We start from the raw sequence: 11892 nt of genomic DNA on the forward strand, positions 1-11892 counted from the left end.
TCTCTCCCCTCTGGCAGTTCATCCCCAGCCAGCTAAAGCCTCCGCACTACTGCTACGCTGTGCATCTGCCTCGGAGTGGCCCTCCAGCTCTAAAAAGGAATCCCACTGGGGTGCAGCCTCAGATCCTCCCAGCTGAGGGAAACACTTCCCACGCGCAGAGATGTCATTACTGGCTGATTCTTGGGCGAAGGGCTGAGCTTTCCCATCCTCCCCTTAACTCCAGATAGGATATGACATTTTACCCGAACATCCCCCTCTCCCGCCAAAAGAATAAAAACAAGTGAGAAGTATAGATAAGAAATCATTTTTGTCCTTTAGTACAGTCTGCTTTCTCACCCCACAAAACAAAAACCGAACTTGTGGTTGGACGGCGTCAGATGTCACTGAGGTGACCCCAGCCTGTTTGCAGTTCCAAGTCTTCCGTGTAGGCGTCACTGCTACTGGAACTTTGTATGATGATGTCCTGAACGTTTGCTATCCTCTCCTCGCAGAGAGGTAGCTACTGGGAATATCAGAGACAAGCTATTATTAAACAAATGTCTCCAGTCCAAGAAGTCTCCTGTGGCGAGAAATGTGAGGGCAGGCTGTATCGGTGATATTTTTATAAACCCTGGCTTAAAAAAAAAAATTCCTCAGATGGTCACATTATTTCAAGACTTCAACATCTTTCACAACCAACGGTCTCTTATCTCATGCACTCCATTTATTCCTCTCCAGACACATTCTAATCAAGGTCACCATCTTGAACTTCCCCTAGATTTACACAATAGTAATAGTATGGTTGCAGAATTCTATTCGTAAAAGAAACTGAAGAGGTATAGTCATTTGACAGTCTGTGTTTCCCTTCCACCCACTACACATGTATACCCCCCCTCCCGCTCTTTCCTCCCCTCAGTCACCAGAAGGAAAGGGCTGCACACGTTGGCCTGGTTCCTTTTAGAGTCGATTCCCTATTGGACATTGCTTGGAGGCCTTGGGGATGAATGAGAAGTTCTGCAGTGTGGATCAGTATCAGAAGCAGGTAGCACATCAGGGGACAGATCAGCCTAAGACATGAGGGGACAGAAAAGGATGAATAGTTTCTCATACATTCCTCAGCTAAGCTGCTGCAGTGGCTTACTTATGTCTCTATAAAAATGTCCCCCATTAGTCTTATTTGGGGAGATAAATAAAATGGCTCAGGAAGCCCAAGTTTATATGCACATGCAAGATAAGGAGGGAAGCAAGATGTAAATCTAAGGAATTAACTAGGTAAACTAAAATCTCAATTCTAACCTTAGACACTGCCTGTTCTTTCATTTTCATTCAGTGACTCCACATCTCTGCTTCTTGACCACAGAGTCACCTCAAGGGCTATGTAATTTTCTACTAAGTTTTCCTCCTCCCCAGTTTAGCCTTTCGTACTTTGCAGTGTTTCAAAGGGTGTTAGAAATGAAACTTCAGGATCATGAAAACTAGTGCTTATGAAGACCATAATTCTGACGACGATATTGCCAGACTCTTGAACTTATTCCAAGATCTAGAAACCCTTGTCCAGCAATCTTTCTCATAGTACCTCTGGAGAGGAGTTTTCTCACGTACAGGAAATAGAGGTCAAGTGAAAACAGTCCAGTTCTCGTTACCGAAGAGCTGGGATTCAGAAGTATCACTTTTCTTGGGGAAAATGGCTCTATCCAGGAGAGAAACCCAAATTGCTGATTGTTCCCCAAACCCTCCCTTAAAAAGAAAATTTAATAGCCTCTTAAATTCAGATGAAAATTTAAACGTTAGGATATTTTCCCTCTGGTTTGGAACAATTACTCAAAACCCATCAGCTCCAAATGTTTTGAGGAATATGATGAAACCAGTAAGATTAAAGACTCCATCCCTAGAAGGGGCATTTCTGCCCTTAGGACAGACAATATTCTTAACCACAAACAAATGAGCCCCTCCTCAAACAGCTTCCACAGACAATACTGGAGAAAGTGAAAAGACTAGAGATGTCTAAAGACAGTAAATTTATCCTGATTATTGTAAACAACTTTCAGTGGGTGAATCAATAGTGCTACCTTCAGACAGATTAACTGAAATGTTTGGTGTCTAAGCAAAAAAAAAAAAAAGTGTGCCTACATCCACCCAAATAAAACTTGAGATCCCCTCCTCCTCACCTTAATCAGTTTCCTCTTTCCCACCTCCTCTGCCCCAGTGTGTATAACCTGTCAGTCAGTCACTTAACCTTCCAGGGTCTTATTTCCTCATCTGGAAAATGAGGACAAAATAAATACATATCTCACAGTGGTGATTTGTGAATTAAATGAGAAATGTATGTAAAATGCCTAGAACATTTCCTGTAATAGAACAAGTCCTAAGTAAATATTTTTATTGGTGCTATTTAGTGGTTCTAGATTAACTTTGGGGCTGTGAACTCTACCTAACAGTTCTGAGTTAGTTGATTATTCCTCTCACTTTCTTTCCAAGTAACAGGGTTTTCACCACACCTCATTCTTCTCTGGAAGAGCCCTAAGGTAAGCTGACAAAAGGCTAATGACACATGACAAAGGAAGATGCCTATTAAGATCAACTTTTCAAGGGGCGCTTGGCTGGTTCACTTGAAGGAGCTCGCAACTCTTGATGTGGGGGCCATGGGTGTGAGGCCCACGTTGGGTATAGAGATTACTTAATAAAAACTTTAAAAGAAATCTTTTTTTTTTTAAGATCAGCTTTTCTAAAGACAACTTTTAGCAAACTTTAGAGAGCAACAGGATATTTCCTTCCTATTTCAGAGAGAATTTTAAAATCCTGTGAGTACATTTAGGGTTATAATTAGATTTAGCATCCTAGGAATAGGAAACATCTCTGCTGTTGTCAATTACCTGTCCCCAAGTAAGACTGCTTAACAAACTGAAAACAGATCAAATCAAAAACTTTCAATAGGGAAGATCTACTCCAAAGAAGTTAAAAGAGGCTTCAATGAATCTGTCAAGTTAATGGATTAATTCTTCATGCAAAAAAAGCTAGAATGGACAATGAACAAATCTAACACAAGCCAAGAATGGAATATTTGCAAATACCAAAAAAAAACAAAAAAATTGGCCAGAGAAGTGTTTACCCCCCTTCATTACCAGCCTCAGTGCAATCAAGGAGGAAAGGAGGCACATTTTAAAGGGAACACCCCCAATTCTCCAAATCAAAACAAGACACCACCACCACCCAGCCAAGCTTCTCGGAGGAAAGCAGAAGTAATCTCCCCACCCCCCTCCAGTCCACCCCAACTTCATAACCACACTAAGGGCCTAAGCCAATTGCCTGTGGCCCATGTGGTCAGAAGTTGGGTTTGTGTTTCAATTCCACCACCTAAAGTGTCATCACTAGTTATTTCTGCTTTAACTGGTAAGGTGAGGAAGGGGAAACAATGGAGAACTTCTCCCTCTGAATACCTATTTAAGTTCCTTGACAGCTGGACAGTCACAGAGAACAAAGGTACAGGAAACAAATCTCATTTTCCTGATAGACATTTAGTTTGACTAGTAGTTGAGGGTTCTAAAACACTATTGTTTCTAAGAAGGGTCACATCCCCAACATGCCAAAAACAAGTCCGAAGCCATGGAAACACATTTATCACTTTAACTCTTCTAGAAAGAAGCTACCAGAAATCAATGCAAAACCTATCAGTTCCATCCACAAAGCATTTAAGTAGAAAAGCTAACTTCCATTTCACAACTCTTAAATGACTGACATAGAACATCTAACAAGTAGCCAACAAAATAGCATAGGACACAAGAAGGAAAGAAAGTAAGACAGGTCAAAAATACACCAAGTAAGAAATTCAATACAACTGGAAAACATACTCTCAGGCACCAAACATTTCTCCTTTGGCCACCTGTTCCTCCCTGCCCTCAGATGCCCCAAGCACAGGGTAATGGCTAAGCTTGAAAAAACGTTGATAACCAACAAGTCACACAAACTTGGTGGTACTAACCCACACTAAAAGCTTAGCTCAGTTACAACATCACGCTAATAGTCAGAAACATAAATCCTTACATGAATGGTTATTCTAGTACAGTGGCTTTAACCTCCACCCCAAACACATTCCACTGGTTAAAAGAGGGATGTAATGACCCTGAACAGCACTGTGCTATCCATCTGCATTACCAGAAAAACACCATTCATTTGCAAAAAAAAAAGGAAAGAAAAAGAAAAAAAAAATACTACTTATTAATGCCTGTCCACATGTTGTGAAGAGTAGGGGCAGAGCAAAACCAAAATACATCAAATGAATATTCTTTACCCAAACCCTGATAGACACACCTCGTTAATAATTTCTTCACACCAGATTTAGGGGTAGTCCAGAATTCAAGAAGGGTTTTGTTTCTCAGAAATCTCCAGAGTTAGCATATTAATACATGTGGATTTTATGGTTCCCTCTTTCTGCATCCGTAGTCCTTCCTCTCCCTTTCATGGACCTAGAATTAAGAAAAAGCCTCATCGGGTCAATCTGATGTTCTGCTGAGGATTCCCCCATTCCCGGGGAACTAATGCATTATGTTGCCTGTGTGAGGGAAGCGAGCAGTGGTGACCTAAGACACTGATGTGGCATCACAACACTAGCTAGCCTAAGCTTTAGGAAGGCTGCTCCATTCTAGAAAGCAATGCCAAAAGATGGCAACGCAAGGCCCGGATAGCATTAAGATCTGGCTAAGGCTCCAGGGGAGGGAATTCGCTCCTTTAAAGGTGTTTCTTGACCCTGAGCAGTCTCTGAACTAGACACTACCTAAAGCTCAGTCATTGGGTCTAGGCATAAAAGCAGATGCAGGAACCAGGCAAGCTGTTAGGGACAACAGCTGTACTCTGCATTTGCTCCTTAAGCTGTGAATAAAACATCAGGCTTACAGCTATCACAAATACTACTCCAAACATTGTTATCCTTGATTGCCTGAGCAGAGGCAGCAAGCTCTTTGCTAGAATTGAAGGGGACCAGAATTCCTAGAGGACAGTGGTTTTGACTTGATGAACAATTTACTATGGTAAATAGGGAAGATGGGTCAGAGAATCTAGATTTGTCTCCTGAAGTAACTTTATAGTCTTTTCAACAAAGTGTACAAAGCTCTACTCAACTACCTGACAGAAGTAAATCAGCCCTCTACCCCCAAGGACTGACCCTGTCCTCTGCTTTTTCTTTTACTGACCTTACATAAGTACCGTCCCCTTCACCGCCCCCCAGCTCCTAGCTATTTCCTCTTGTTTTTCCAGCTTCCTCTGCCTGACCCACCTGTCCTTTCACTTTCTCTCATCGTTCATTCAGCAGGGACTACTCAGAAAGCCATATCCAAACCTGTGAAAAAAAGCTTCCGGGGCATCAGGTAGGTATAAGGTAATCCCAGAAACCGGCATTCTGGGGGTTAGGTTACACATGATTTCTGCCTTTTAGTAGTTTGCACTTTAGATAGGAAAGGCAATATACTTACTCTTCATATACGGAAGTGCATCTTCAGACCAATCTACTAATGCATTTACAGATTTATAATTAGGGGATGAAAAAATCCTTTAGTGATGCATCTCAGGGACACTGGAACTGGTAACTTTTATTCCTAAATATTCATTGAGTCCCCTATGTAGTACACTCAACAAAACTCATGAAGCCTGAGGAAGCCCCCCCCCATGTTTGACATGTTAATTTAGCTCAGTTATTCTGATCACTTAGGCAAAGCAGATGGAAGGGTTCAAATTGGTACTGTAATCTGTGACTAGCCCTCTCACCAAAAGACATGAGAAAACTGAAAAGGACTACTACAAGAAGGTTTAGGATTTATTCCATTGATTACCTTAAAACCACAGGAATTTGGGGATGGGAACACACAGGGAAGACAAGTAGCAAAAAGGTTAAAGGGAACTACCAATCAATATCTCCCATCAGTAATGTTCACTCTAATTTAGTAAGCCTATCCTGGTGGCTTAAGAGCCCTGGTGAAAAGATATTGCATGGGTAAAATAAAATTCAGGCCACGCTAATTAATTTCTACCCAGAAATGACATATTTCATTCAGATTTGAAAGGCAGTCCAGGACCTCCCAAGAATTACTTTCCTAGTTCATAAAAGGTTCTAATCAGCTGGAAGACAAATCAAAGTCCTCACTATCCCTAACGTAGACTCTCTCCTTAGAGAAATGGCTCATGTATAACCATAATCTATTATGAAGGCTTTGCTATTTCAATATACAAGTATTAACTGAGCACCTATTAAATGTCTGGAACTGTACTAGTCACTGGGGATACTTTTAAGGAGCTCCTCCAGGGGAGAACTAAAACTTGAAAAGAATCAGACATTCGTACAAAGTGCTTAAAGAGCACTGGAAGGAAAAAATAAATTTAAAGCGGGTGTTTGACCTCTTTACTACTAGAGACTTCATCTCATTAGTTCTCACATGTTATAGTTTTAACACTGAAGATTGTAATAAAAGATTGTTGAATATCAAATACAGATGCCTAAGAGGTTGTATGCTCAGGGCTAAGTGTAATGCAGACTTTTTCTCAAGTCACTACACACTGGCTTTTAAAACTCATCTACCTTGAGTAGTAAAGCAATTCAATCTTTCTGTGGTGGATCTCTTTTACGAATATCCATTTGTGTTAAGTGTATATTCAGCTACCAGAACAAATGCAGATTTGTGGACATTAACCTGTTCACAGGGTCTTTTCTATCCTAATGTCTGTCCTTTGTGGGCTGCCTCCTCATTAGTAGTGTCTAGCCAAGCCCTGGCTGTGCCCTGAAGGGGTTAAAAGAGGGCAAGGGCATCTGATGCTGGCTTTGCACTGCATACTAGAAAGACAGGGAGTTAAGCACCCCACTTTCCTGCTGCTGAGCTTTGGGCCACAGCCACTAGGACTAAAACATGGATCAAAGACAGCACGATGGGACACCCTGGTGGTAGCAGGTGATATTACAGGTCATTTTCACTCGAGTCCCTAGAAACCACCCCACTGGAAAAGGCAGGCTGGCTTAAAAGAAAAAACCAACCAAACAAAAAACAAGTAATGTGGTAGTAAAATGAACGAATTTGTCACAAGACAAGATTCAAGTTCTGGGCCTGTCACTTTTAACTATCTTTGAGCCTATTTCATCAACTGCAAAATGAAGCTAATGCCACTCAAGGATTATAATAAATCAAAGTACTTCATGGAACAGTTAGCTACTACTTTCACTAAGAATAAGGTATTTGTCTTATGCCTTTGCATTTTTCCTTTAAAAAGAAAAAAAGGTAGCGAGGGCATGAACCCTTGAAGTCCCTACTTTGGAAATAAGCCAAATCTGATTAGAGGACCACACTATTTATCTAAGCCATGCAGGGTACCTGCCTAGGATTTCATGAACATATTCATTCATAAACATTAAGGTATTAGTATACCGAGCATCTTGGAATTGTCAAAAACACAGTGCTTGCTCTTAGTTTACTGTGTAACCAGGGGATATACATGTATACAAAACTATACAACAGATTGAAAGCAACATGCAAGCGCATACATGTGACAATATATAAACAAAAAAAGCAAAGCAGAAATTACAGTGCAATTAGTCCAAGAATGCTGAAGTCTTTAGCTGATCATGAAGGGGTGGAAGAATTAGAGGCAAACGGCAGGGAGTGTTGGTATGGTGTGTGTGGAAGGGAAGGTTTGTTGAGTCTCTTGGCTTTGAGACAATTCAGCTACCAGGGTTAGGGTCCTGGAGTCATGTTAAGACTCTCCCAAACCAAGGAAATATACCACCCACTTCCTAAATTCTACATAAATCTTCACATATGAATGCCTTTTTGGATAAATAAGTAACCACCAAAATAATCCAACCCCAAAGAGAAATCTGCAGGAATTCTCACTTCGGTATGACCACGAAGTCTGGAAGTAATTTAGAGCTTCTTCTGTTAAGAATCAGGATTAAGAATGATATAAAAAGGAGACACAGGAGGAAGCACCAAGACCATTCTACCCTTAGGGAGACAACAGCATCAATGCTTGATCGGGATTTTCAAAGGGTGCAGGGATTGCAAAAAAAAACAACAACAAAACCAGAATTTAAAAAACCGTTCTTCTGGTCTTTATCAGATTGATATTTGGGGCAACATTAACATTTCCCTACTTGGATTAGGCTAGAATTTAAATTTGAATTTCCTAGTTTCACATCTGAGGAGGAATTATTTGATGCAATGTTAAGAACAGCATAGGTTTCTCAAATAATCCACCCAGATACCCAAGCTTGCGAAATAGGCTTCTATAGTTTGTTGCTTTTCAGGAATAAAAGTTCTTTCAGCACTGTATTTGGCTGAATGGGAGATACAAATACTTCTACAGAAACCTCAGTGAGTACTAAAAAAACACAAAACTTTCAACAGTAATAAAATGGTGAGATTAAATGCATCACAGAGAAGAGAGCTATGGTATGAAGTTTATAGTCTCAGGAATGAAGTTTCACTGAGGATGATCAGGACTTGGAGCTTCAGGGTAACTTAAGTGGGGAGGGAGAAAGGTCTACAAATAACGAAAGTACAAACAAGCACGGTCAGCATTTACCCGATCAACCAGAGCCAAGGGAAGTTGTGATTGCGGAACAGTGACAAACTGGAAAGGCAGACCTCCTACCGTTGATTCGTATTAGGGGAGTTGACATGAGATCAGCTACAACACTTTGGTGACGAATTTGGGTGTAGTACAGATAAGGATGCTGGTATAACAAATGCAGATGGCATGCAAACTAAACAGCATTTTGAACTATTATCCGGCAAATAACCTGTAGTTCAAGTTGTAGATGTAATGGTACTGTGGCTAAGAAGTGGTTATATAGAAAGTCATATGCAAATGTACTACCTAACTCTAGAGTACAAAGGAATCATTTTCAGTGGTCTTTGCTGTAGTGTGCTTGCTGGGCTGCTAGCCAACATTTCACGTCTTAAGACGTGGATGTCACTCTTGGTTTATTTTATAACTCACATTTCTTTAAAAAAAAAAAAAAAAAGTCTCCAAAAATAATTAGAAACACTCCAGGAGGTCACAGAATGGAAAATGATATTTTAATGTTACATACAAATATTTAGCTTCTACTACTACACAATAAATAACAAAGATTTATTCCGAACTTAGACACAGAAAAAATGTAGACCTAATATTTTACGGGTTACTTATTCAAGATATTCAGAATGGGAAATAATTCAAATTTCTAGGTTTCTCTTCCAAAGCAACTGAATGATTATCTTGAGTGTCTATTCAGTGCATAGCTATTTTGTGCTATGTACCTGGAAGGGGGAGGAAGAAAGGTTATGACCTGTTAGAAAAGACAGACATAAACAACTCACTGATAATCAAGGCAGAATGGCAAAAGTTTTAAGATACAGTAGAAATACTCTGTGGAAATAGGGGAAGGGAAGGACCAAAAGTATTTATTCAAGTAAGTTTATTTAGGGACTATCGTGCCAGACACCATCTTGGTTCGTCAGGAAAATAAAATGCAAACAAGAAAGTTGGTGTAGCTGGCTGGATACTGCAAGCAAGCCAGGTGACCTAGCTATACTCGAGGTACACACCTACACAAGTCTGTGTCCACAAAGGAATGATTCTGTCTGTATGACAGGCACTAAGTTTCCAGGAGGTGATTTTTGAGATACTAGCCAATGTTAAGTTACATCTCTCTAACAGAAGAGATGGAAAGCATCGCAGGAGGAAAGAACACTTAGGACCAAATGCCAAGAAATGCTGGGGAATGCCAAGTCCTGGGATATGGAGCGAATCAGGGGGAGAGCTTAAGATGAGGCTATAAAGGTAAGGCGGGGGCTAGGTTACCAAGGGCCTCAGGTGCCTTATTTCTAAGAGTAACCTCCAAGCAATGAGGTTTCAAAAAACTCTAGTAGGGAGTGACAGGATAAATTTTTTCATTAAAAAAAAAAAACAAAAAAAACAAACAAACAAAAAAACAAACAAAACCACTCTACCATCGGTGGTTGGTGGACAGCTGGGGCGTGGGGTGAGGACACTAATGAATTTCTAACCACACTTGAAATTCACTGACCATACAGTAGATGTTGTTAATTCAAATTTCCAAGCAGGCCACTTTAAGGGCAGAAGAGATTCAGCCTAGGACTTCCAAGTCCTATTTAAAGGCTGTTGGTTGCCTTTTGACTGATGCAGCAGTCCATTCCTAAGTTTTAAACCTTAATCCCTGCCACAACTTGAAAACTTATCCCAAACTTTATGTATTAAGGCTCCCCTACAGCACCTCAGGACACAATTCTACCATGCCTCTGGCAGTTTACAATCTCCAAGTTCAGCCTTTTTCTTTTACAAAGAATTCTGGACTTCCAACTGTACAATTTTGGTTTTAGAATGCCTCTTCACAAATTCAACTAAAGAGACCACATACCTAACACTGTTAGGATTAAAGACAAGCATAATCAACCTATAGTCCTCTCAGTCCAACCTGTACCAAGCCTGCTGTCAGCAACCACCGTCTGTGGCTACACTTGCCACATAAAATGTTAGTTAAGCAGGCAGGGAATCTGTAAATTTGATTCTTCTCTCTTGAAAAAATACTTTTATTTGCTCTTTTAGAAATTCTTCAAAGCATACAAGTTTCTACTATCAATGTTTTAAGGTGAGTGCTCCCACGTCCATTTTGAGTAAACTGTATCATCGACTGGGCCCAAAACTTAACAGTATTTTTATAGTGAATTTAAACAAGAGGTTTACATTCTTTGCAATATTAAGGTTATAGGGAGAGGAATGATGGGAATGACATGCTAAAATTTAAGCTTTCTTAATATAAAATGGCATTAAGTAAACTGGACAAGAGAACTATAGGTACAGACTTTATGGTCACAAGGTAACTCTCTGTAGCTACTTAAGCAAGGCCTAGAGAACAGAAAAAATGTCAACAGTTAACCTGATGAATAAGCAGAATTTTAAGACACACTAATACTCATTAAGTCTTTCATAACACTGAGAAATAAGACTCCAGAAACCTGTTTCACACCACATAAACAAGCAACAAAGGTCCCTGAATGCATATTTGTTTTTCCTAGTATGGGACCAATTTTATGCCTAGATTGCTTTGTGCAGCACATCGACTCCTGCACCCAGTTCTTAGATTTCTGGCCTTAGTGATCTATACCTGTAGGTATACAAGGGAGGCAGGAAAACAAACAGATTCACATCTACAGCAGTTTTTCCTAAGCCCCCAAACCTAGACCTATTTTTCTAGAGGTTCAGTACTAATAAAGCTCTTCCAAGACTTAAATGGATCCTTACTCAACAGATGAGAAGGCAAAGGTAAAATTATAGTGAGAAAACTTACTCAAAAAAATTCCACTTAACTTTGAAGCTAACAGAGAAGATTAAGGTACTTGCTTTCCAACTTGCTTTAGGGATATTTTACAGTACGGAGAAATTTCCTGGTTGATTTTGTGTAATTGCTCCCTCTAGTGGCTACAAAGTTTCCCCGAGCATTTACTCAAACAGGAGTGGAATGTTAAAAAAAAAAAAAAAGATATCTGGCATCCCTACAAGTGGTTTTGTTCATATTTGGTGAAGAGGAGTATAACATTCTAGAGAAGCTCTCAATTCCCACTATCTTCACACAGATCGTTCTATCAATAGTCCACAGAGAACAGTTTTAAGTTACAGGGCCACAGGAGTTAAAGACATTTAACTTGTTAACTCCTTTGTGCTTAAGACAGACACCCAGGGGGGCGCCTGGGTGGCTTAGTCGGTTAAGCGTCCGACTTTCGCTCAGGTCATGATCTCGCGGTTCGTGGGTTCGAGCCCCGCGTCGGGCTCAGTGCTGACTGCCAGCTCAGAGCCTGGAGCCTGTTTCAGTCTGTGACTCCCTCTCTCTCTGACCCTCCCCTGCTCACGCTGTCTCTCTCTCTCTCTCCTAGA

General features: G+C 40.4%; 1 long non-coding RNA gene across 1 annotated transcript; it reads right to left on the reverse strand.

The window, feature by feature from the left end:
- Window positions 1–288: 288 nt before the first annotated feature.
- On the reverse strand, window positions 289–11693 carry LOC120237761. The gene is made up of 3 exons (XR_005530037.1): window positions 4288–11693; window positions 900–1046; window positions 289–614 (listed from the first exon to the last, which is right to left on the reverse strand). It is a non-coding gene; the product is annotated as an uncharacterized LOC120237761 (long non-coding RNA).
- Between the last annotated feature and the right edge of the window lie 199 nt (window positions 11694–11892).

Source organism: Hyaena hyaena, unplaced genomic scaffold (genome assembly GCF_003009895.1).
Source record: "Hyaena hyaena isolate Hyena2069 unplaced genomic scaffold, ASM300989v1 scaffold_189, whole genome shotgun sequence".
NCBI classification, from domain to species: Eukaryota; Metazoa; Chordata; class Mammalia; order Carnivora; family Hyaenidae; genus Hyaena; species Hyaena hyaena.